Below are 23,676 nucleotides of genomic sequence, written 5' to 3'. Positions count from 1 at the left end.
GGTAATAATGACAACCTATGATGACCTATGATGGGCTTCACACAGTGTGGTCCCTGCAATAACTGTTAACTGCAAGTTCGACAGGCATTGTGTGCCTGCCACATTCTTGGGACATTTGTAACATACCCTGCTCCTCTCATCCTAATAATGCTGTGTGGCCAAATCTGAGGCCTAGAGAGACCAAATAACTCAGTAAAGATCCCTTGATTAAGAAGTAGCAGAGCTGGTATTTGGACAAAGATTTTCAGAGTTCAAGCCTGCACCCTACAAACAGAAGGTATTAGGAGCAACGCCCTTTGTCTGTGACTCCATAGCTGCCCTTGGTACCCCCATGTCCCCTTCTTCCTCCCTTTTCCTTATGTCTTGGATCTGTTTCTATTTTTCCTCTCCTTTGTTTCTTGGCTTCTGCCTTTGCCTCACCAGCAGTGCCCTCTAAACTGAAAATCCTGCTATCCCTTGGTGGTTGAAAATCTGAAAGCATCCTTTGCCCCACCGAAGGCAGAAGGAAATGACAGGAAGAAAAACAATTGATTGGGGTGAGATGAGATGATTTCTGAGCTGGTCTGTTCAAATCCCCAAGTGTCTGGCTCCTGGATAAAGAGGAAAGGAAACCTGGCAGAGCAGGAAGAATTGAGGTTCTGTCTTGCATTTCAGAAATAGTTTTTCCAGAGAGACAGTGTCTTAATTCTGTTTTATCAGAGCCAATTCTTCCTGATGGGTTATTGATAAGTAATGAGGTCACATCCAGATCTTTTGTTGAGGACCCACCCAGAATGGAGCGGTTTGCTCAAGCTGCACAGGGTCTGGGCTGTGTGTTCTCCTTTGGAGGAGGGGTCATGAGAATCTTCCGACACAGAGAAGCGTGAATTACCAGGTTCATTTCTGCTTTGCTGTGGCTGCATGCACGTCTAGACTTACTGTCAAGGGATTTGCATGTGCGAAACAGGTGGGGATACAGAGGACCTATTTCTGCTTATATTATAGAATGGACAAAAGACAATAGATAGACATTAAATGCATATGGAAAGGGAATACAAAAGACTGTCTCACAGGTTCAAAGGTCTCAGAAGGCCAGGAATAGTCACCTTTATTCACCTGTAAGCCAGGTTGGCAGCTGGAAGGTCTGATCCACCCTGCGGTCCCCCTTCCCCTCACTCTGTCACTATTGTCCTTACCTAAAGGTGACCTGTGCCCTCTCCTTGATAACAGCAACAGGGGCAAAGTGCTGGGACAGTCTCTGGAGCCCGCCTGGTCCTGAGGCCTGACCCAGGCAGGCTGCTTGGCACGCCGGCTCCTTGCCTGCTGGCTTTCTGGTTTCTTTCCCTCTTGGACCATCTGTTTCTCACCTGCCTGACGGCTGCCGCCTGGTTTCCATCTGGTTATGTTTCCAAAAACATGGGAAGCAGAATATAACAAATGGTGATCCATGGAAAGAAAGGGACCACAAAGGTTTCAAAGTTGATCATCACCAGATTTACCGACAATTATAAAATTTGGCTCCTTTTAATTCATTTTCATCTGCTTGCCAAAAGCGATCGATTGTATTAAAGACCAGTGTTCTTTACATGTTTCGTTTGCCAAGTCAGCTGGAGTCCAGATGGTGACATTGACCTTCTGCGAGCAACTCATTCTTCCCAGGAACTGTATATTCGAGGAAAAGTCGAACTTCTTACCAACTAATTGGGGAACCTGGATTTTTTAAAAATCACACACACATACACACACAGAGACACACACACACAAACAGACACGCACACACACACGCACAAAGCCTGCAATATCCCACTTGCTCCTATCATTAGAGAGTTGGAATCTTGTACCCCCAGAAAAGTAAAGCCTCCACGGAGGGAAAGCAATCCTTTGCACTTGTGTCACCTCCCCTCCCTAAAGTCAAGGCAGCCACAGGGCATCTTTCTGCTTGTCAGGCCCTCACTGGGGTGGACGTTACATCAGCACCAAGGGGATCCCTGGGCATCTCACGGAGGCCAGGATTCTGTGACTCTCTGGTCGCCCTGGCAGGCCTGTGGATACTTTCCTTGTCTCTGAGGTCCACCAAATACTGAGTGTGTCCTTTGCAAAATCAGGAGTGTGAAATGATTAGAAGAAGAAAGTTGTGATCCTGAAACTGAACCCACGACCTTACATGATTAGGATTTTCCAATTTTCCCACAAAAACGAAATGGTGAAGCCATCCTGTGGCTGAGGATGGTTTCTTTCACTGTTAGACTGTTTCACAGGCTCCAGTAGAGGGTGATGGAGACCATTAGCCAGCGGGAATTGGGAGTTCTGGGTAAAGATAGACCCTGAAAGGAAACTCACTCCAATAATTGTGAAAAATGATGAAAAGATTAAACATAAATCTAATCTGCTTTTTGCCAAGCAGTACACATCCATCTGTTAGGTACCTTCTTGTTATGGAAATACTTTGTGTTTTCATCAACCCAATTCTAATTCAAGGAAGATGTTATTTCATGTGAACTCCAACAGATTACAGTCACAAGGGGTTTCTGGCTAAGAATCAAGATACATGTCCAGATTTTCTCATTCTCATGTTCTTTATGGTTTATGGATACAGAACACTCTTTCCTCACATTGCCATTCTGTTTCTTTGGGGATTTAGAATAACAAGAGCTGGGTTCTTACTTTGTTCCAGGGTCTGTAGCAAATGCTTAATGCATCTTAACTCACCTGGTTCTCAGGGCAAAGACCCCGTGTTGGTGCTAATGTTGTCATCCCCATTTCCCTGTTTTACAGATGAGTATGTGGAGGCGCGGAGAGGTCACTTTGCCTGAGGTCACAAGCTACCACATGGCGAGTCAGGATTTGAACCAAGGCCATCTAGCTCTGGGCTCTGTGCCCCTAAACACGTTGCCATGCCCTCCCTGAGATGGCAGAGCAAGGCTTCTCAACTGGCCATGATTTTGCATTTAGTAAGCATCAACTGGCACTCTCTAGACACTTTTGGTTTTCACAACTGAAGAGGCACTATTGGCATCTAGTGAGTAGAGATCAGAGATGTTGCTAAATACCCTACAATGCACAGCACAGCCATACATTAAGGAATTATCCATCCCAAAGTATCAGTAGTGCTGAGGTTCTGATGATGAGAACCTTGATGAAGAGAAAGCATAGGATCACACATGTGTATAACAGACACGTAATTAGTAAAATCTATCCATCATCTATCTATCTATCTATCATCTGTCAATCTCTCATCCATCTATCTATTTATATCCTCCCTTTGCTCTCAGAAGAAAGCTGGAAGCTCTATTCTTTTGAAAGGTCCCTTGAAGTAGTCATTATTTTGAGAGCCTTTAATTTGTATCAAAGAGTTAGAGAGCAAAGTTACAAGTTATTGTTCCTTGAAAATACAGTGGTGTGTGCGTATGTGTGTGTGTGTGTGTGTGTGTGTGTGTGTGTACATGCACGTGCGTGGTTGGCTCCGTCTCATTTCCTGTGGACTTTCCCTTTGGCTACGGAAAGTTTAGGTCTTTCCCTGAGACCTCGTGCCTGTCACTGTGTCGACAGCCAGCCTCTGAGAAGAAAAGACCTGTGTCAGGACAGGCCATCTGGGCACCATGTCCTCACAGTTATTCTAACTGCATCCAACTTACATTCCCCATCCCATGAGTAACCCATTCCATATGACATCAGTACACATTATGTATGATATTATTACACTTTGCACATCACACTAACACATGCTACATATTCCAGTATTTACATTGCACAGTACATTAGTATGCATTGCATATCATATTAATAGATACTACACGTTTCATTAATACACATCACATGTTCCATTGATAGCCCATTATATATTACAGGATTAATACATTTCACATTACATGAAAGTACATTGTGCATTGTATTCATAACACATTACACGTTATGCTAACACACATTCCATATCTCAACGATACACGTTGCATATTACACTATTGACACCCTCTGTATTACACGGTCAACACTCTGCATATTACATTAATACACATTATGCATTCTATTAATAGGTACACCTTGATGCCTGGTTAGAGGAAAGCCCATCCTTTTTCAGAATCCACAACTCTGATACTCCCGGTCACCTCCAGTCCTTGTTGTCACTGCAGCTGGTCTAGACAGATTTGGTTACACAGAGCTGACAGCTCCAAAAGGGCAGCTCCTCCCCTGGGCCATCCAGGACCTCTCTCCTCACCCCCCATGCTGTCCCAGCCCTACACATGCCTTTTGAGTTATGTCTGCCCAGTGGGACCCTGTCCTTTGAACTCTTTCCCCACAGCCACTCTCCTGGAGCCCACACACCCAGCCAGGAGGCAGGAGGACAGGGGTCAGTCCCGCCCCACATGCAGGGTCTACCCAGGTACCCCACAGGGCTCATCACTGCCTGCTGGGTTCCAGGCACGGCACTAGGTGAGGGAGCCTGTGCCATGAAAAAGACAAGGTGTCGTCCTGATGGAGCTTGGGTCTAGCTGCGGAGGTGGGTAAAGGTAAGCCTTTAACAAAAATACCTGTTAATTTCTTATAATTGAGGACAGAGCTACTTTACATCTGACTGGGAAAAACCATCACTTGGTTCCAGTTCTTAGGGCTTGGCGCGGGGTTTGGGGAAGCTCGTCTGGTTCCTCCCTCCTTCCTGGATCGCTCTGTCTCAAACCCTCCCTTCGCTCCTGTTTGTCCCTCCTGCAGTGGGTTGTTGTGAGCATTGGCCATCCCTCAGGCAGGTAAATCCGAAAAGTAAAAGGTGCTTCAAGCCTTTCACTCTATAGAGCCTCCTGGGTCCCATGAAAGCAAGAGGTGTAAGTGGGCCTTTGGGAAGAGGTGCTTGCTTTACACCCGTGCAGTGAGATGTCCCACTTGGGTAGAGACCACTCCAAGAGTCCATTGAAGCCCCCCTCTTGCTAGACAGAAGACTGTAGGCACTGGCTTATGTGGCTCCCCATAGAGGGATGCCCTGAAGTTCTGCCAAAATCTCAAAGTTTAGCCAAATTCAGCCATGGTACTTGCAATGCAATGATATTAATGGTATAATGGTATTAATGGTGCGAGGATATTAATCCAGGCTGCCATGTAGTAAATCTACTACCATGCTGAGCAATTGAATCTGCAAGGCATGTTATATACCTTATCCCTAGTCTTCCTCCAAACACTGCAAAGATCTATCAGGATTCTTCCCCATGTCTGTCTGGAAGCAGAACCCGAGTGCCTTTCTCTACTTCACGTGGAGGCTTGGCCATTATTCCCTGAACTGCAATGCCAGCTCTGGGATAGCCCACTGTACCTGCCGAGTGTGTGCCCACTGCTGGCTGTGCCAGCACTGGTCAGGGAAACAAGGGCAGGGGGCCCAGAGCCACAACTGATGTCCCCAATGTCCATCCTCCAAGACACACAAATATGCCTCCCAGCTGCTGAATTCCAGGAGATGCTAAGTGTCGGTCATATAACTCATCCTCCAAACTGGGGCACCTTTGAGAGTAGAAGGGACATTGTTCATAGCTGTGCCAGGACAGCAGGGGGAAGCGACATCCATCATTCTCCCCCTTTGACACTCACCTGTGTCCTCCCACCAGCTGAGGAGGCTACGAGACCAGAAGACATAGGAGGAAGGGCCAGGTGCTGAATATTTCTAAGGGAGCCTGGTCGATCTAGGTTTTGTGTGGTTGGGAGGGTGGACACTGTTACCCCCGGTCCTGGCAACACCTCCGCGTGGGGAATGCGATGGGGGAGGCAAGAGAATGTATTTCCCCCCATTGCCCGTAGCGTCCTCAGGGGTTGCCAGAGGGCCACTTTCTTCCTCACCACGAAGGGAGCAGGCCAGTGGCTGGTCCCCCTCAGCCTGTCATTTCTGTGCGGTCCAGAGTTTAACTGGCCTGGGAGTGGAGGGGACCTTTTGTGCTGCTCCAGGCTGCCCCAACTGTGAACAAGTCCCTCCCCTCCCCAGGGCTAAATGGGGCTGTTAGATTTCAGTCTCCATGCTCCTTCTAGAACCTTCTCCAGCACCAGTCTTCTCTCCAAAACAAAACAAGAGCCATGATCAATATCCAAGAGAAGCAGGGAGAAGCAGAAACACGAGAAGGTGACGTGCCATCTAGTGGGACCAGTGAAAGCCTCAAAGGAGAATCTCAGCGAGAATGATGCCGTTGGACCAGAGTCCAGTGAATTGAATTTCTGACGAAGCTTAGCTTAATCGAAGACCTCCGTGTTTCTCCCTTGCTGTAGAAAATCCCTTAAAGGTGTGTGCTGCTTACAAAGCCCAGCAGAGTGGCTATCATGGTGCTGTACCTGCTGGTTCTGAATGAGGCACTGCCTCCAGGTCAGCGACAAAAATGGGTCATAGATTCACAGGGCATTGCAGCTGAAAAAAAGACCTTAAAATTAGTCAACAGACATTTAGGCACCATTAGCTAAAGGCCAGACTTTGTTCTAAGCACCTTACAAATATTTATTCACTTCATTCTCTCAACAACCCTATGCACAGGCAGTATTATTATCTCAATTGACAGATAAGGAAACCAAGGCACAGAAATGTTAAGTAACAAGCCCAAGGACACACAGAGGATAAGTCATCACACCCAGTGTGTCTGGCTCCAAAGCCACTACACCACACCCAAGGTCACAGAGCAAGGAGAGCAAGTTAAGCTGCCCTTACCCAGAGATATGAGTGACCAGAGATACTGGGGACTTGGGGTTTAACACCCCAAACCTCCTCCCATCCCCCAAATTCAAATATTTTCTACTTCTCTTATTTCTTTCTGGAACTTACTTAACACAAATATACAAAATAGGGTTGTTTGTGAGCACATTAGATTCAAGCTTAGGTCTTCTGTATTGACTTGCTTCTGTCATAACCTGGAAAGATATTTTCTCTCCTTTTACAGAATCCTTTATATCAGTTCATTTGACTGATCTTTACTTTTTCTCCTGAAAGTAAAAATCAGGAACACATACCATTTATTCAGGATTTACCTACGTGACAGGAAATGAAGTCCTGAATAAGATGATAATCAACTAAAGCCCTGGGCTATGTGTCCCTCCCACCTCCCCCTAGAGGTCAGGGCACCCAGGGGTGAGAGTGGGCAATGGCATCCCCTGGTGCAGAGCTCAGCTCCATCCCGGTCCTGCCTGGAGCTCCTACAAAGGCTGGGCTTCTAGATCCAGGGTCTTGAGTTTTCTACAGGGCAGGCCCACAGATACAGGACACTAGGGATTAGGGGGTATCTCACCTCTTTGTGGGAGGAACATGGGGAGGGGCAGAAGTGACCACAGCTCTAGAAACTCGGCCTCCCCATGTCCTGGCCTCCCAAGATGAGCTTGCTTTGGTGGAAGCGACACCGCACTGGCAGGCCCAAGGGTTTGGTTTAATCCAAGCTTTCTCAACCTCCACACTATTAAAATCTTGGACTAGAGAATTCTTTGCCTTCGGGTGTGTGGCGTGGGGGGGGGGTGTCCTGTGCACTGTAGGATGTTAGCAGCATTCCCGGTCTCCACCAAATGCCAGGAGTGCCTCTCTAGCTGTGACACCCAAAATGTAAAATTGCCCCTGATTGAGAACCACTCGTTTAGTCTGATAACAGCTGAACCAAAACAATAACAAAAACAAAAACTTTTGGAATTGAATTCAACCCTCCTAGACCTCTGGGTTGGGTCCAGCATCGACCTATTTTTCCCAGATTATTTGAGATTAGTCATGAAATGGCCTCTCAGATGGGCTCAAGGATGGAGCGAGGGGGACAGTGCCATTAGGGAAGGAACATTCAGGCGTGTCGAAAAAGTAAACACAGCTTTTCTCTACTTCATTCAATATTTTTTATAGGAGATTTCAGAAATGGCCTAAAATAACATTTCATGCTCTGAATACAACAGTCACAGTGAGGCCCTGGAGTTCTGGAAGCAAAGCTGAGAAAGATTAAAGCTCTAAATCTTCTGCACAATAAATGTGAACGGGTACGGAACACTCCCCATTCCTCCCATCTTTCCTTTCCTACCACCTTTAAACTATTCTTAGCAGCAGACAGCCTGAAAATCTGTGATGACTGACCATCAAAGCCCAGGGTTTGGGTAATTGAAGGAGTTTGAAAATGCAGGTCTGGGAACCCCAGAGAGAGGGGGAAAGGACCCCCATTACCCAGACCCTCAGTATCCTCCTTGTCATCTTCTACGTGCCGTCTGATGTCTGTTCCATTAACAGTACCTGCCTTAGTCCATTCAGGCTGCTATAACAGGATACCACAGACTGGGTGGCTTAAACAAAAAATATTTATTTCGCATACTTCTGGAGGTTGAAAAGTCCAAGAGCATGGTGCTGGGAGATCTAGTGTCTCGTGAAGGCCCGCTTCCTGGTTCTCTTCTCACTGTGTCCTCACGTGGCTGAGATTCATATTCTCTCTCTCTCTCTCATCTTCTTATAAAGCATGAATCTCATTCACAAGGATTCCACTTTCGTGATGTAATTGCCTCCCAAAGTCCCCACCTCCAAATACCATCACATTGGAGATTTAGGTTCCAACCTATGAATTTTGGGGGGACACAGACATTCAGTCCATAGTAGTACCCAGCTCCCTTAATGGGAGAACATTTCAGTTGTTGCTGAATTTTGATGTTCATATGAACAAAGCCTCACCAACCCTCTGGGATATTTGCATTGAGGTGGTCCTAGGACTAGACCCAAGAATGAGTCATAGGAGTCAGGCAACCTTTCAGAGGGAGAATCCACACCCCTCTGATGGGAAAGCATATACTACCTGATTCCAGTTTTCAATAAATCCATTTAAAATACAGACAACATCCCAAAGGAAAAGAAGAAAATCTTTCTGACAGCTTTTCTTTAATTGTCTCCAAAGGAATACTTTTCTTCCACGGCAGGTAGAATTCTAAGATGACCCACATCTTGGCATAATCTCCTCTTTTGATTGTGGACAGAACCTGTGGATATGAGAGGATATCACTTCTGTGACTATGTTACCATAGATGATAAAGGAGATTTTTGCAGATGCAATTAAGGTGCCTGAAGAGTAGAGTTAATGAAAAATCTATTGTCTTGGGTGGGCCTGACATAATCAGGTTCTTGAGGTCTGAGACAAAAGTGAGAGAGAGACACGCTACTGGAAGATGCAGGCAGCCACGTTTGAAATGCTCATTGAGGGGTCCACATAGCCAGGACCTGAGGGTGGCCTGTAGGTGCTGAAAAAAGACCAACAGCCAGCAAGAAAATGGGAACCTCAGTCCTACAACTGCAAAGAACTTAATTCTGCCAACGACCAGTGAATTTGGAAGAAGACCACGGGGCTCAGCTGAGATTCCAGCCCTGGCTAATTGGTTGATTTCAGCCTAATGAGACTTTGAGCAGGTGACCCACTGCTCTGTGCCTGGACTCCTGACGCATGGCCATGAGAGATAATACACTTTTGTTGTTTTAAATCACTAAGTCTGTGGTAATTTGGTATACAGCAATAGAAAACGAATACACTTTCATTTTATTTTGTTGCTAAATTACATATTACTATATTTTCTTATTTTCTGTATTCTTGATGCTCTGGCATCTGGGAACTTATTGATTGGAGAAGGACTGCCCCGCACAGTACTGGCTAATTATTAAAACAAACAACTTGCCAGGGGCCGAGGTGGGGAGGATAAAGGATGAGTAGTTGGAACACAGAGAATTTTTAGGACAGTGAAACTATTCTGTGTGATACTGTAAAGGTGGTTACATGTCATTATACACTTGTCCAAAGCCATGGAATGCACAAAACCAAGAGTGAAGCATAAGGTAAACACTATGGATTTTGGGTGATTATAATGTGTCAGTGTAGTTTCGTCAGTTATAACATGGGACTTACCTGGCAGTCCAGTGGTTAAGACTTCGTGCTTCCACTGCAAGAGATGTGGGTTCGATCCCTGGTTGGGGAACTAAGATCCCACATGCCTCAGGAGTGGTCAAAAAAAAAAAATTATAGCAAAACTCTGGTGGGGGATGTTGATAATGCGGGGCGTTATGCATTTGTGGGGACAGGAGACACACGGGATATCTCTATATTTTCCCTTCAATTTTGCTACGAACCTAAACTGTTCCAAAAAATACATAATTATTATTATCATAATAAAACAAACTAGTAAGGTCATTTGGGGTGTATTTGCTTCTCTATATGCACTACTCTGATCTTCTCAAACTTCAGAAGTGTAAACGTTAAATGCGGATGACAAATCTGATTGGATTCCGTCAGGAATTTTTTGGAAAATTTTTCTGTGTATTAAAAAAAATCTTTCACGAAGGAGAACCAGCACATCTTTGCTTTTTTCTCTTCTTACAGATTTTTAGTATAAGTTGAAAGAGAAATAGAAGGACGAGAAAGATTTTGCGGAACAAAACCAAACAATAGGCAGAGTTCCATGTAAAATGTCTTGTTCCTGCAGGCAGACAATATCTTCTAATGAAAAAAAAATCACAAATGTAACAAAATAAGTACTGCTTCATACAATACATTGTCCATGCCATTGTGATGATTTTATCCTAGAATGGTCACCCAGAATGTTCTTAATTGCCTAATTTTATACCCCATGCCTTAAGACCAACCTTCCATACTTTCCTAAACTCCAAGAGCTTACCAAAGGTCTTTTGCTTTGTTTTTAATCAAAGAAAAGTGAATTCCTTCTTCTCTTACTAAGGATTTGTACATTTTTCTCTCAGGAAACAAATACTATTTAAGCAAGTGATCTAGCACTACATTATGTTTCACTTGTAATATAAGTTATTACTTATAAATTCGAGGTAAATATTTGTAAATAAATTCTTTTACTGCTAACTTGCTGTTCCTTTACAAGTCCTATTCATTTGATTAATAGCTCCAACCACGCTGACATTTTTTAGCTTTATCTATGCATGATGTTTTCTCTGAGAAGCAGATTTTAAAGGCCGGTCAAGGGTTTCGGTATATGCGAGGTGAAAAATGTTTTTAAGTTTTTTAATAATGGTGCCACAGAACTAAGCATCTGATGGCAGTTGATATAGATACAAGTAAACATAGGCACCCAAGCACGCACACACAACTGAATCCCTGTGCCTTGCCTCTTTCTGTATACACTTTATACATGTAGTGTGTGTGTGTATGTGTGACCCTCAAATCAATTAAATGGCAAAAGCAACACAGTAGAATTAGACACCTCTGTGACTGAGGCCAACATGGCAGCGTACTGATTTCATGATTGTGACTGGTTATTTCACTATATTTGAGCATCCATTTTTCTTTTGAATGAGAATAATAATTCTTATAGAGTTACTAAGAGGATTAAACATGGCTTCCCCTGCCTGAAATTCCTTTTCCCCTGATTATCCCACAATGGTTTCTTCCTGTCATTCAAATACCACTGCTTTAGAAAGCCTAGCCATGTCTAATACACCCAAAGTAGCCACCCAATGACTCTGTTATATCTTGCTTCATAGAACATGTTACCATCTGCTTTATTGATATTAATTTAACATATTCCTGACTCCCCCTATAAGAGAATAAATATCATGAGAGCAAACACATTGCCTGTCTTGTTCATCAGTCTAATAACATCCAGTGCCAGAAAACATGCCTGGCATGTAGCAGTCACTTGATAAATATCTAGTTGTAGGAAGGAAAGAAGGAAGGGAGGGAGGAAAGGAGAGGATGAGGGATCGAGGAAGAAGGGATGGAGAGAAGCAGGCAGGAAGTAGTTAAATGCTTAACACATGACTAGCACGTTACATAGGCACTCAGCACACTTTAATCTTTTCACTTGTGGTTTTTGGCAGGTTTCTTAAACTTTATAGGCTTTTCTTCTCTTATCTATAAAAGGTTAACAATCATACATACTACACATCTGATAGGGTTGTTGTGAGAAATAAATGAAAAACAAGTAATAAATGCAAAGTATATAGCACAAGGCAGAGTATGATATATGTTCACTAAATATTAACTCTCATTATTGTTGTTACTCCTTTCACATAATATCATTGGGCATGGAATTCTGTGTTTTCATTCAAGTAGAACTTATGGATTATCGGTAAGAACTCATTCACATAATGTTATGTCTTCATATATAAAAGTAACCATTTATGTTATCATTAATAAATAAACCAGGAAATACTAATCAGCATTTATAGTTATTAAGTTCATATGAGCAAAGTTATACTTTAACCAAAGGACTGCGTGACCCTTTAATTAAAAATTATAATTTCCTTTGACTGTTTGATGGCTGAATCAAACAAACCGTAAGAAAATCATTAGAATATTACACTTAAGTCATTTTGAATTCTTCCTTGTATTTCTGAATAGACAGAAAAGTTGCCTTAAATTTTAAGTAAGGTTAGTATTTCTGACCTCAAACAATAACAAAGCAATAAAGCAAAGTGCCACTGGAAAATAAAAATGTGGGCAATGCTTTTGTTTTCATTGCCTGAAGGGTGCATAGTGTTATTTCTCCCTCTACAGCATGGCTTAAATTTTTTTTAAAAAATAATTTTTTATAATGAAATTCCTTAAGGTACTTTAAGGAAGATTTTCTGTGAAATAGATTAAAATGTGAAAAGTGATGACAAGAATCACGCTTTCAGCCAGGAATTGCATTTTAATTGGCTAATACAATGACAAGAGTGCTGAGGGGGAAATGGAATGCCATTTCTGGCATCTCCATCGCACTATTTCTTGTTCTCAGAGCTTGCTAAGTGTGTAACCGCTGACAGCTTTGCCAAGTATTCACGCTCAGATTGACGGCTCCATTTATAACCCATAACGATAGAGAGGGGGAATTGTGTCCTGTGAGAGCAGAGGCGGCAGCAACCACTGCCTTCTCCCAAAGGCTGTCACAAAGACATCAATGGGGATTAAGTTCTCTACTGCCCTGGATAAGGAGACACTTTATGACAGCAGCAGCCTCCGCCTGGGGAGGGAACAGTCTCGGCTTATACTGTTGCAAAGCATCCTTCCCTGCTGTGGTCTCGCTTCTCCTTTCTCCACAGCTACACCAAGTGGTCAGACATACCTGTGTGTGCACGTTAACCACCTGCTTTCACTGTTGCACGTTAAACAGTGAATCTCATCATGGGAGAATTAATGTCTCTGGCTCCTCAAAGGGAGATAATACTAATAGAACAGTAATGTTGTTTAACGAGCACTTACTCTGTCCTAGGCTCCATGCGGGTCATCTGAAGCGAAGAAAATGGGACTTTGAGGGATTAGGAGATCTGGCTAAGAATGAGCTAGAAGGGAGGGTTGTGCATGTGTGTGTGGCGTGTGGAGGAGCAGTATAACCTAGCAGGAAAACCTTCATCCTCAGAGGGCATGGGGACCGCATAGTACTTTCCATCCCTCAGTTTTCCTTCCAGTGTAGTCCTTCTCTCGTACCAGCCACCCCTCACCTCTTATCTGAGTTTTTGGGGGAAGAGGAAGGCCATCAGCTCATCAAACAATAGCATAAAACAAAATTCTCATAGCTGGAGACTCTCCTACAGCTTGAGTTTTCTACTAGGAGACCCTTTGATCTCTCCTGTAGGTCGCCTGTTTTCCCTCACAACAGTTCATCAGACATATATGAACATGTCTGCCTGCTCCCCTGCTCATTCCCAAACCAAGGGTCTCCCACCTATTCCCATAGATACAAGGAGTCCCACTCAGAGATCAGGGATGTGCTGAGCCTAAGGCTACAGTGAACAGATACACAAGAAGTTTGTTGTCTGACAAGGGAGTTGGACCAGTCAAGAGACAACTGAAATGCACTATCGTAAGGACCTGCGCAGAGGGGTCACAGAGACTGTGGGCAGACATGAGAGGACACAAGTCTGCTGAGGCCCCAAGAAAGGCCTTCTGAAAGCAGAAACCCCTGAGTTGAGATAGTTGACGTGTAAGTGTTATGTGCATGAAGGTGAGAAGCAAAGATGATGTAGGTGGAGGGAAAATGATGAGGGAGGGTTCAGAGGCAAGACATCGACAGGCGAATTCAGAGAGCCCATCCAGTTCAATACGAGAAGAGCATGAAATTCCACGAAGAGTGTTAAGAGATGGAGCTGTAGCATTCGCAGGGACCAGGTTTTAAAGGGCCCTGAGAGACATACGAAGAAGCTTGGATTTGGACTGAAATAAAAAGGAGTTCCTGATAGACTTGTCAAGTTTTCTTTCTCTCAGATTGATGGCTTGATTCATGATCCCCACTGATAGAGAAGGAGAATCGTGTCTTCTGAGAGCGGAAGCTATCAGGATCATACTGTATATGTGCTTTTCGTTGGTTACTCTGGTGGCAGTGTATCAAGAGGTTGGAAATGTAGGGGATCTGAGGATGAGGCTATCAACTGAGGGGTTATTGCAATAGTCTAAGTGGATAATGATTGGGTCCTAGTCTAAACGGTAATGAGTAGGGAGGGGGAGACGGACAGAGAGGAGAGTAGCAGAGAGCAAAGCAGCAGACAGAAGAGCTAGATGACGGCCTGAATGGAGGGACAGAAGAGATCTTACCCAGAATGACTGGGGCTGCCTTCCAGGGGGAAGAGCAGAGGAAGGGTTAAAGCTGTGTGTTTCAGGGTTATTTGCCAATGAGAGAATGGCTTAGGGAGTATGTCTTAGGAAGCTTCAGACTCTATTTAGCCAAGATTGGAATCCTGCATATTTTAGAGGGCTTCTAATGGGGATGCTTCAAGGAGGAGACCTCTTGAGCTTAAATAGTGAATGGAGGTATCATCCAGCGCATGGCAACATCTCAAACCCTTGTGTCATGCCAGAATATGCTCCGCAGACTGAGCGCATCAGTGTACACAGGACTTGATATATGCCATCTCGTTCATCCTCCCCCAAACCCTGGTTAGATGTGGTTGTCTCATTTTACAGATAAGGAAACAAGCTTCAAGACAAGCAAAGCCATTTTTTACATAGTTGGTATCTTAGTTTGGGCTGCTCTAACAAATTACCACAGACTGAGTGGCTTAAACAACAAACATTTATTTCTCATCATTCTAGGAGCTAAAAGTCCAGGATCAGGGTGCCAGCATAGCTGGGTTCTTGGTGAGGACCCTCTTCCAGATTTACAGATGGTTGTTTTCTTGTTGTGTTTTCACATGGCAGAGAGCAGAGAGAGGAAGCAAGTTCGCTCTTGTTTCTTCTTTTAAGAGCAATAATTCCATTAGGAGGGTTTCATCATCATGATCTAATTACCTCCCAAAGGCTCCATCTCCAAATACCATCACATTAAGGATTAGGGTTGGTGCAGATCCTGACTGCATGAGCTGGGACTAGAATTGGTGCATGGATGATCTTGAGTAAATTAATTGACCTGTTTGAGGGCACTTAGACTAAGTTATCTGTAAGCAGTATTCTAGAGGTAATATCCTATGACTTCATAAAATTAGAAAGTTAATATATTAGAAGAGTTTTCTTTTTTCTTGACAATAATGATGCATGGCTTCAACAAAGGGTGCTAGAACTATTGGATATCTACATGCGAATTAATGTAGGTAGACCCTTTCCCTACACCATACACCAAATTAGCTCAAAATGTATCCTAGACCTAAATGTATGAGCTAAAATTATAAAACTCTTTGGAAAAAATATAAGAAATCTTTGTGACTATGAATTAGTAATAGTTTTTTTTAGATACAGCACCAAAGAAACACAAGGGACAAAATAAAGATAAATTGGACTTCATCAATATTAAAAATATTTGTGCTTCAAAGGACAATATCAAGAAAAGATAACCAACAGAATGGAAGAAAGTATTTACAAATCATATATCTGATAAAGAACTTGTATTCAGAATATGTAAAGAATATCTGCAAATCAACAGTAGAAAGACAAATAACAATTAAAAACGGACAAAAGATTTGAATAGACATTTCAGGCAAAAAGACTACAAATGATCAATGAGCACTTAAACCATGCTCACCACCCTTAGTCTTTCAGGAAATGCAAATCAAAGCCACAATGAGAAACCACATCACACTCACTACAATGGCTAAACTAAAAAGAGAAAGTGCTGAGTAGGGGCAAGATGGCGGAAGAGTAAGACGCAGAGATCACCTTCCTTCCCACAGATACAGTAGAAATACATCTACACGAGGAACTGCTCCTACAGAACACCCACTGAATGCTGGCAGAAGACGTCAGACCTCCCAAAAGGCAAGAAAATCCCCACGTACTTGGGTAGGGTAAAAGAAAAAAGAAATAACAGAGACAAAAGAATAGGGACGGGACCTGCGCCAGTGGGAGGGAGCCGTGAAGGAGGAAAGGTTTCCAGGCACTAGGAAGCCCCTTTGTGGGCAGAGACTGCGGGTGGCAGAGGGGGGAAGCTTCGGAGCCGCGGAGGAGAGCGCAGCCACAGGGGTGCGGAGGGCAAAGCGGAGAGACTCCCGCACAGAGGCTCGGTGCCAACCAGCACTCACCAGCCCGAGAGGCTTGTCTGCTCACCCGCCGGGGCGGGCGGTGGCTGGGAGCTGAGGCTCCGGCTTTGGTGCTAGCCAGGAGGGAGTCCGGGAAAAAGTCTGCAGCTGCCGAAGAGGCAAGAGACTTTTTCTTGCCTCTTTGTTTCGTGGCGCGCAAGGAGAGGGGATTCAGAGAGCTGCCTAAATGAAATCCAGAGACGGGTGCGAGCTGCAGCTATCAGCGCGGATCCCACAGCAACAGGGGCGCAGAGGGAAAAACGGAGAGATTCCCGCACAGAGGCTCAGCGCCGAGCAGCGCTCACCAGCCCGAGAGGCTTGTCTGCTCCCCCGCCGGGGCGGGCGGGGCTGGGAGCTGAGGCGCGGGCTTTGGTCGGATCGCAGGGAGAGGACTGGGGTTGGCGTGACGCAGCGAGCCGGGAGGGAGCCGGAGAGGAGGTCTGCAGCCGCCGAAGAGGCAAGAGACTTTTTCTTGCCTCTTTGTTTCGCGGCACGCAAGGAGAGGGGATTCAGAGCGCTGCCTAGACGAACTCCAGAGGCGGGCGCGAGCCGCGGCCATCAGCGCGGACCCCAGAGACTGGTAGGAAATGCTAAGGCTGCTGCTGCCGCCACCAAGAAGCCTGTGTGAGAGCACAGGTCACTCTCCACACTGCCCCTCCCGGGAGCCGGTGCAGCTCGCCACTGCCAGGCTCCCGTGATCCGGGGACAACTTCCCCGGGAGAACACACGGCGCGCCTCAGGCTGCTGCAACGTCACGATGCCTCTGACGCCGCAGGCTCACCCTGCCTCCTCCGTACCGCTCCCCCCCCCACCCCGGCCTGAGTGAGCCAGAGCCCCCGAAGCAGCTGCTCCTTTAACCCCGTTCTGTCTGGGCGGGGAACGGACGCCCTCAGGCGACGTACATGCAGAGGCGGGGCCAAATCCGAAGCTGAACGCTGGGAGCTGTACGAACAAAGAAGAGAAAGGGAAATCTCTCCCAGCAGCCTCAGAAGCAGCGGATTAAAGCTCCACAAACAACTTGATGTGCCTGCATCTGTTGAATACCTGAATAGACAACGAATCATCCCAAATTCAAAAGGTGGACTTTAGAAGCAGGATATATTAATTTCCCCTTTTCCTTTTTTTGTGAGTGTATATGTGTATGCTTCTGGGTGAGATTTTGTCTGTATAGCTTTGCTTTCACCATCAGTCCTAGGGTTAGGTCCGTCCATTTTTTTTTTTTTACTTAAAAAAATTTTTTTTCCTAATATATGTTTTCTTAATAATTTTTTCCGTATTTTCTATTTTTAGAAATTAAAAAAATTTTTAATAAGTTTTTTCATATTTTTTATTTTAAAAAATTAAAAATTTTTTTCTTAATAAATTTTTTTCTTAAAAATTTTTTTCTTATTTTTTACTATAAAAAATTAATAAATCTATTTTTAAAAATTAAAAAAAATTTTTTTCTGAATACATTTACTCTTAATAATTTTTTTTCTTATTTTTTATGATAATAGCTTTATTTTATTTTATTTTATCCTCTTTTTTTCTTTCTATTTTTTTCTCCCTTATATGCTGAGCTGTGTGGATGAAAGGCTCTTGGTGCTCCAGCCAGGCATCAGGGCTGTGCCTCTGAGGTGGGAGAGCCAACTTCAGGACACTGGTCCACAAGAGACCTACCAGCTCCACGTAATACCAAACGGCAAAAATCTCTCAGAGATCTCCATCTCAACATGAAGACCCAGCTTCACTCAACGACCAGCAAGCTACAGTGCTGGACACCCTATGCCAAACAACTAGCAAGACAGGAACACAGCCCCATCCATTAGCAGGGAGGCTGCCTAAAATCATAAGGCCACAGACACCCCAAAACACACCACCAGACGTGGACGTGCCCACCAGAAAGACAAGATTCAACCTCATCCACCAGAACACAGGCAATAGTCCCCTCCACCAGGAAGCCTACACAACCCACTGAACCAACCTTACCCACTGGGGACAGATACCAAAAACAACGGGAACTACGAACCTGCAGCCTGTGAAAAGGAGACCCCAAACACAGTAAGATAAACAAAATGAGATGACAGAAAAACACGCAGCAGATGAAGGAGCAGGGTCAAAACACACCAGACCTAACAAATGAAGAGGAAATAGGTAGTCTACCTGAAAAAGAATTCAGAATAATGATAGTAAGGATGATCCAAAATCTTGGAAATAGAATAGACAAAATGCAAGAAACATTTAACAAGGACGTGGAAGAACTAAAGAGGAACCAAGCAACGATGAAAAACACAATAAATGAAATTAAAAATACTCTAGATGGGATCAATAGCAGAATAACTGAGGCGGAAGAAAGGATAAGTGACCTGGAAGATAAAATGGTGGAAATAACTACTGCAGAGCAGGATAAAGAAAAAAGAATGAAAAGAACTGAGGACAGTCTCAGAGACCTCTGGGACAACATTAAACGCACCAACATTCGAATTATAGGGGTCCCAGAAGAAGAAGAGAAAAAGAAAGGGACTGAGAAAATATTTGAAGAGATTATAGTTGAAAACTTCCCTAATATGGGAAAGGAAATAGTTAATCAAGTCCTGGAAGCACAGAGAGTCCCATATAGGATAAACCCAAGGAGAAACACGCCAAGACACATATTAATCAAACTGTCAAAAATTAAATATAAGGAAAACATATTAAAGGCAGCAAGGGAAAAACAACAATTAACACACAAGGGAATTCCCATAAGTTAACATCTGATCTTTCAGCAGAAACTCTGCAAGCCAGAAGGCAGGGGCAGGATATACTTAAAGTGATGAAGGAGAAAAACCTACAACCAAGATTACTCTACCCAGCAAGGATCTCATTCAGATGTGATGGAGAAATTAAAACCTTTACAGACAAGCAAAAGCTGAGAGAGTTCAGCACCACCAAACCAGCTTTACAACAAATGCTAAAGGAACTTCTCTAGGCAAGAAACACAAGAGAAGGAAAACACCTACAATAACAAACCCAAAACATTTAAGAAAATGGGAATAGGAACATACATATCGATAACTACCTTGAATGTAAATGGATTAAATGCTCCCACCAAAAGACACAGGCTGGCTGAATGGATACAAAAACAAGACCCATATATATGCTGTCTACAAGAGACCCACTTCAGACCTAGAGACACATACAGACTGAAAGTGAGGGGATGGAAAAAGATATTCCATGCAAATGGAAATCAAAAGAAAGCTGGAGTAGCAATTCTCATATCAGACAAAATAGACTTTAAAATAAAGAATATTATAAGAGACAAAGAAGGACACTATATAATGATCAAGGGATCGATCTAAGAGGAAGGTATAACAATTGTAAATATTTATGCACCCAACATAGGAGCACCTCAATACATAAGGCAAATACTAACAGCCATAAAAGGGGAAATCGACAGCAACACAATCATAGTAGGGGACTTTAACACCCCACTTTCACCAATGGACAGATCATCCAAAATGAAAATAAATAAGGAAACACAAGCTTTAAATGATACATTAAACAAGATGGACTTAATTGATATTTATAGAACATTCCACCCAAAAACAACAGAATACACATTTTTCTCAAGTGCGCATGGAACATTCTCCAGGATAGATCATATCTTGGGTCACAAATCAAGCCTTGGTAAATTTAAGAAAATTGAAATCGTATCAAGTATCTTTTCCGACCACAACGCTATGAGACTAGATATCAATTACAGGAAAAGATCTGTAAAAAATACAAACACATGGAGGCTACACAATACACTACTTAATAACGAAGTGATCACTGAAGAAATCAAAGGGGAAATCAAAAAATACCTAGAAACAAATGACAATGGAGATACGACGACCCAAAACCTATGGGACGCAGCAAAAGCAGTGCTAAGAAGGAAGTTTATAGCAATACAAGCCTACCTCAAGAAACAGGAAACATCTCGAATAAACAACCTAACCTTGCACCTAAAGCAATTAGAGAAAGAAAAACAAAAAAACCCCAAAGCTAGCAGAAGGAAAGAAATCATAAAGATCAGGGCAGAAATAAATGAAAAAGAAATGAAGGAAACAATAGCAAAAATCAATAAAACTAAAAGCTGGTTCTTTGAGAAGATAAACAAAATTGATAAACCATTAGCCAGACTCATCAAGAGAAAAAGGGAGAAGACTCAAATCAATAGAATTAGAAATGAAAAAGGAGAAGTAACCACTGACACTGCAGAAATACAAAAGATCATGAGAGATTACTACAAGCAACTCTACGCCAATAAAATGGACAACCTGGAAGAAATGGACAGATTCTTAGAAATGCACAAACTGCTGAGACTGAATCAGGAAGAAATAGAAAATATGAACAGAACAATCACAAGCACTGAAATTGAAACTGTGATTAAAAACCTTCCAACAAACAAAAGCCCAGGACCAGATGGCTTCACAGGTGAATTCTATCAAACATTTAGAGAAGAGCTAACACCTATCCTTCTCAAACTCTTCCAAAATATTGCAGAGGGAGGAACACTCCCAAACTCATTCTATGAGGCCACCATCACCCTGATACCAAAACCAGACAAAGATGTCACAAAGAAAGAAAACTACAGGCGAATATCACTGATGAACATAGATGCAAAAATCCTCAACAAAATACTAGCAAACAGAATCCAACAGCACATTAAAAGGATCATACACCATGATCAAGTGGGGTTTATCCCAGGAATGCAAGGATTCTTCAATATACGTAAATCAATCAATGTGATACACCATATTAACAAATTGAAGGAGAAAAACCATATGATCATCTCAATAGATGCAGAGAAAGCTTTCGACAAAATTCAACACCCATTTATGATAAAAGCCCTGCAGAAAGTAGGCATAGAGGGAACTTTCCTCAACATAATAAAGGCCATATATGACAAACCCACAGCCAACATTGTCCTCAATGGTGAAAAACTGAAACCATTTCCACTAAGATCAGGAACAAGACAAGGTTGCCCACTCTCACCACTATTATTCAACATAGTTTTGGAAGTGTTAGCCACAGCAATCAGAGAAGACAAAGAAATAAAAGGAATCCAAATCGGAAAAGAAGAAGTAACGCTCTCACTATTTGCAGATGACATGATACTATACATAGAGAATCCTAAAGATGCTACCAGAAAACTACTAGAGCTAATCAGGTAAAGTAGCAGGATACAAAATTAATACACAGAAATCTCTTGCATTTCTATACACTAACGATGAAAAATCTGAAAGTGAAATTAAGAAAACACTCCCGTTTACCATTGCAACAAAAAGAATAAAATATCTAGGAATAAACCTACCTAAGGAGACAAAAGACCTGTATGCAGAAAATTATAAGACACTGATGAAAGAAATTAAAGATGATACAAATAGATGGAAAGATATACCATGTTCCTGGATTGGAAGAATCAACATTGTGAAAATGACTCTACTACCCAAAGCAATCTACAGATTCAATGCAATCCCTATCAAACTACCACTGGCATTTTTCACAGAACTAGAACAAAAAATTTCACAATTTGTATGGAAACACAAAAGACCCTGAATAGCCAAAGCAATCTTGAGAACGAAAAATGGAGCTGGAGGAATCAGGCTCCCTGACTTCAGACTATATTACAAAGCTTCAGTAATCAAGACAGTTTGGTACTGGCACAAAAACAGAAATATAGATCAATGGAACAGGATAGAAAGCCCAGAGATAAACCCACACACATATGGTCATCTTATCTTTGATAAAGGAGGCAAGCATATACAGTGGAGAAAAGACAGCCTCTTCAATAAGTGGTGCTGGGAAAACTGGACAGATACATGTAACAGTATGAAATTAGAACACTCCCTGACACCATGCACAAAAATAAACTCAAAATGGATTAAAGATCTAAGTGTAAGGCCAGACACTATCAAACTCTTAGAGGAAAACATAGGCAGAACCCTCTATGACATACATCACAGCAAGATTCTTTTTGACCCAGCTCCCAGAGAAATGGAAATAAGAACACAAATAAACAAATGGGACCTCATGAAACTTAAAAGCTTTTGCACAGCAAAGGAAACCATAAACAAGACCAAAAGACAACCATCAGAATGGGAGAAAATATTTGCAAATGAAGCAACTGACAAAGGATTAATCTCCAAGATTTACAAGCAGCTCATGCAGCTCAATAACAAAAAAACCAACAACCCAATCCAAAAATGGGCAGAAGACCTAAATAGACATTTCTCCAAAGAAGATATACAGATGGCCTACAGACACATGAAAGAATGCTCAACATCATTAATCATTAGAGAAATGCAAATCAAAACTACAATGAGATATCATCTCACACCGGTCAGAATGGCCATCATCAAAAAATCTAGAAACAATAAATGCTGGAGAGGGTGTGGAGGAAAGGGAACTCTCTTGCACTGTTGGTGGGAATGTAAATTGATACAGCCACTATGGAGAACAGTATGGAGGTTCCTTAAAAAACTACAAATAGAACTACCATACGATCCAGCAATCCCACTACTGGGCATATACCCTGAGAAAACCATAGTTCAAAAAGAGTCATGTACCAAAATGTTCATTGCAGCTCTATTTACAATAGCCAGGACATGGAAGCAACCTAAATGTCCATCGACAGATGAATGGATAAAGAAAATGTGGCACATATATACAATGGAATATTACTCAGCCATAAAAAGAAATGAAATGGAGGTATTTGTAATGAGGTGGATGGAGTTAGAGTCTGTCATACAGAGTGAAGTAAGTCAGAAAGAGAAAAACAAATACAGTATGCTAACACATATATACGGAATCTAAGAAAAAAAAAAAAAGCCATGAAGAACCTAGTGGCAAGACGGGAATAAAGACACAGACCTACTAGAGAATGGACTTGAGGATATGGGGAGGGGGTGGGGTGAGATGTGACAGGGTGAGAGAGTGTCATGGACATATATACACTACCAAATGTAAAATAGATAGCTAGTGGGAAGCAGCCGCATAGCACAGGGAGATCAGCTCGGTGCTTTGTGACCACCTAGAGGGGTGGGATGGGGAGGGTGGGAGGGAGGGAGATGCAAGAGGGAAGAGATATGGGAACATATTGTATATGTATAACTGATTAACTTTGTTATAAAGCAGAAGCTAACACACCATTGTAAGGCAATTATACTTCAATAAAGATGTTTAAAAAAAAAAAAAAGAGAAAGTGCTGACAATAGGAAGTCTTGACAAGGATATAGTGAAATATATAGAAAATCCTCAAATATTTGAAAGTTAAACCACATATTTCTTAATAACAC

Source organism: Balaenoptera borealis, assembly GCF_965194805.1.
Source record: "Balaenoptera borealis genome assembly, chromosome: 5".
In the NCBI taxonomy this organism is placed as follows: Eukaryota; Metazoa; Chordata; class Mammalia; order Artiodactyla; family Balaenopteridae; genus Balaenoptera; species Balaenoptera borealis.
Note: the sequence above shows the minus strand (reverse complement) of the source record.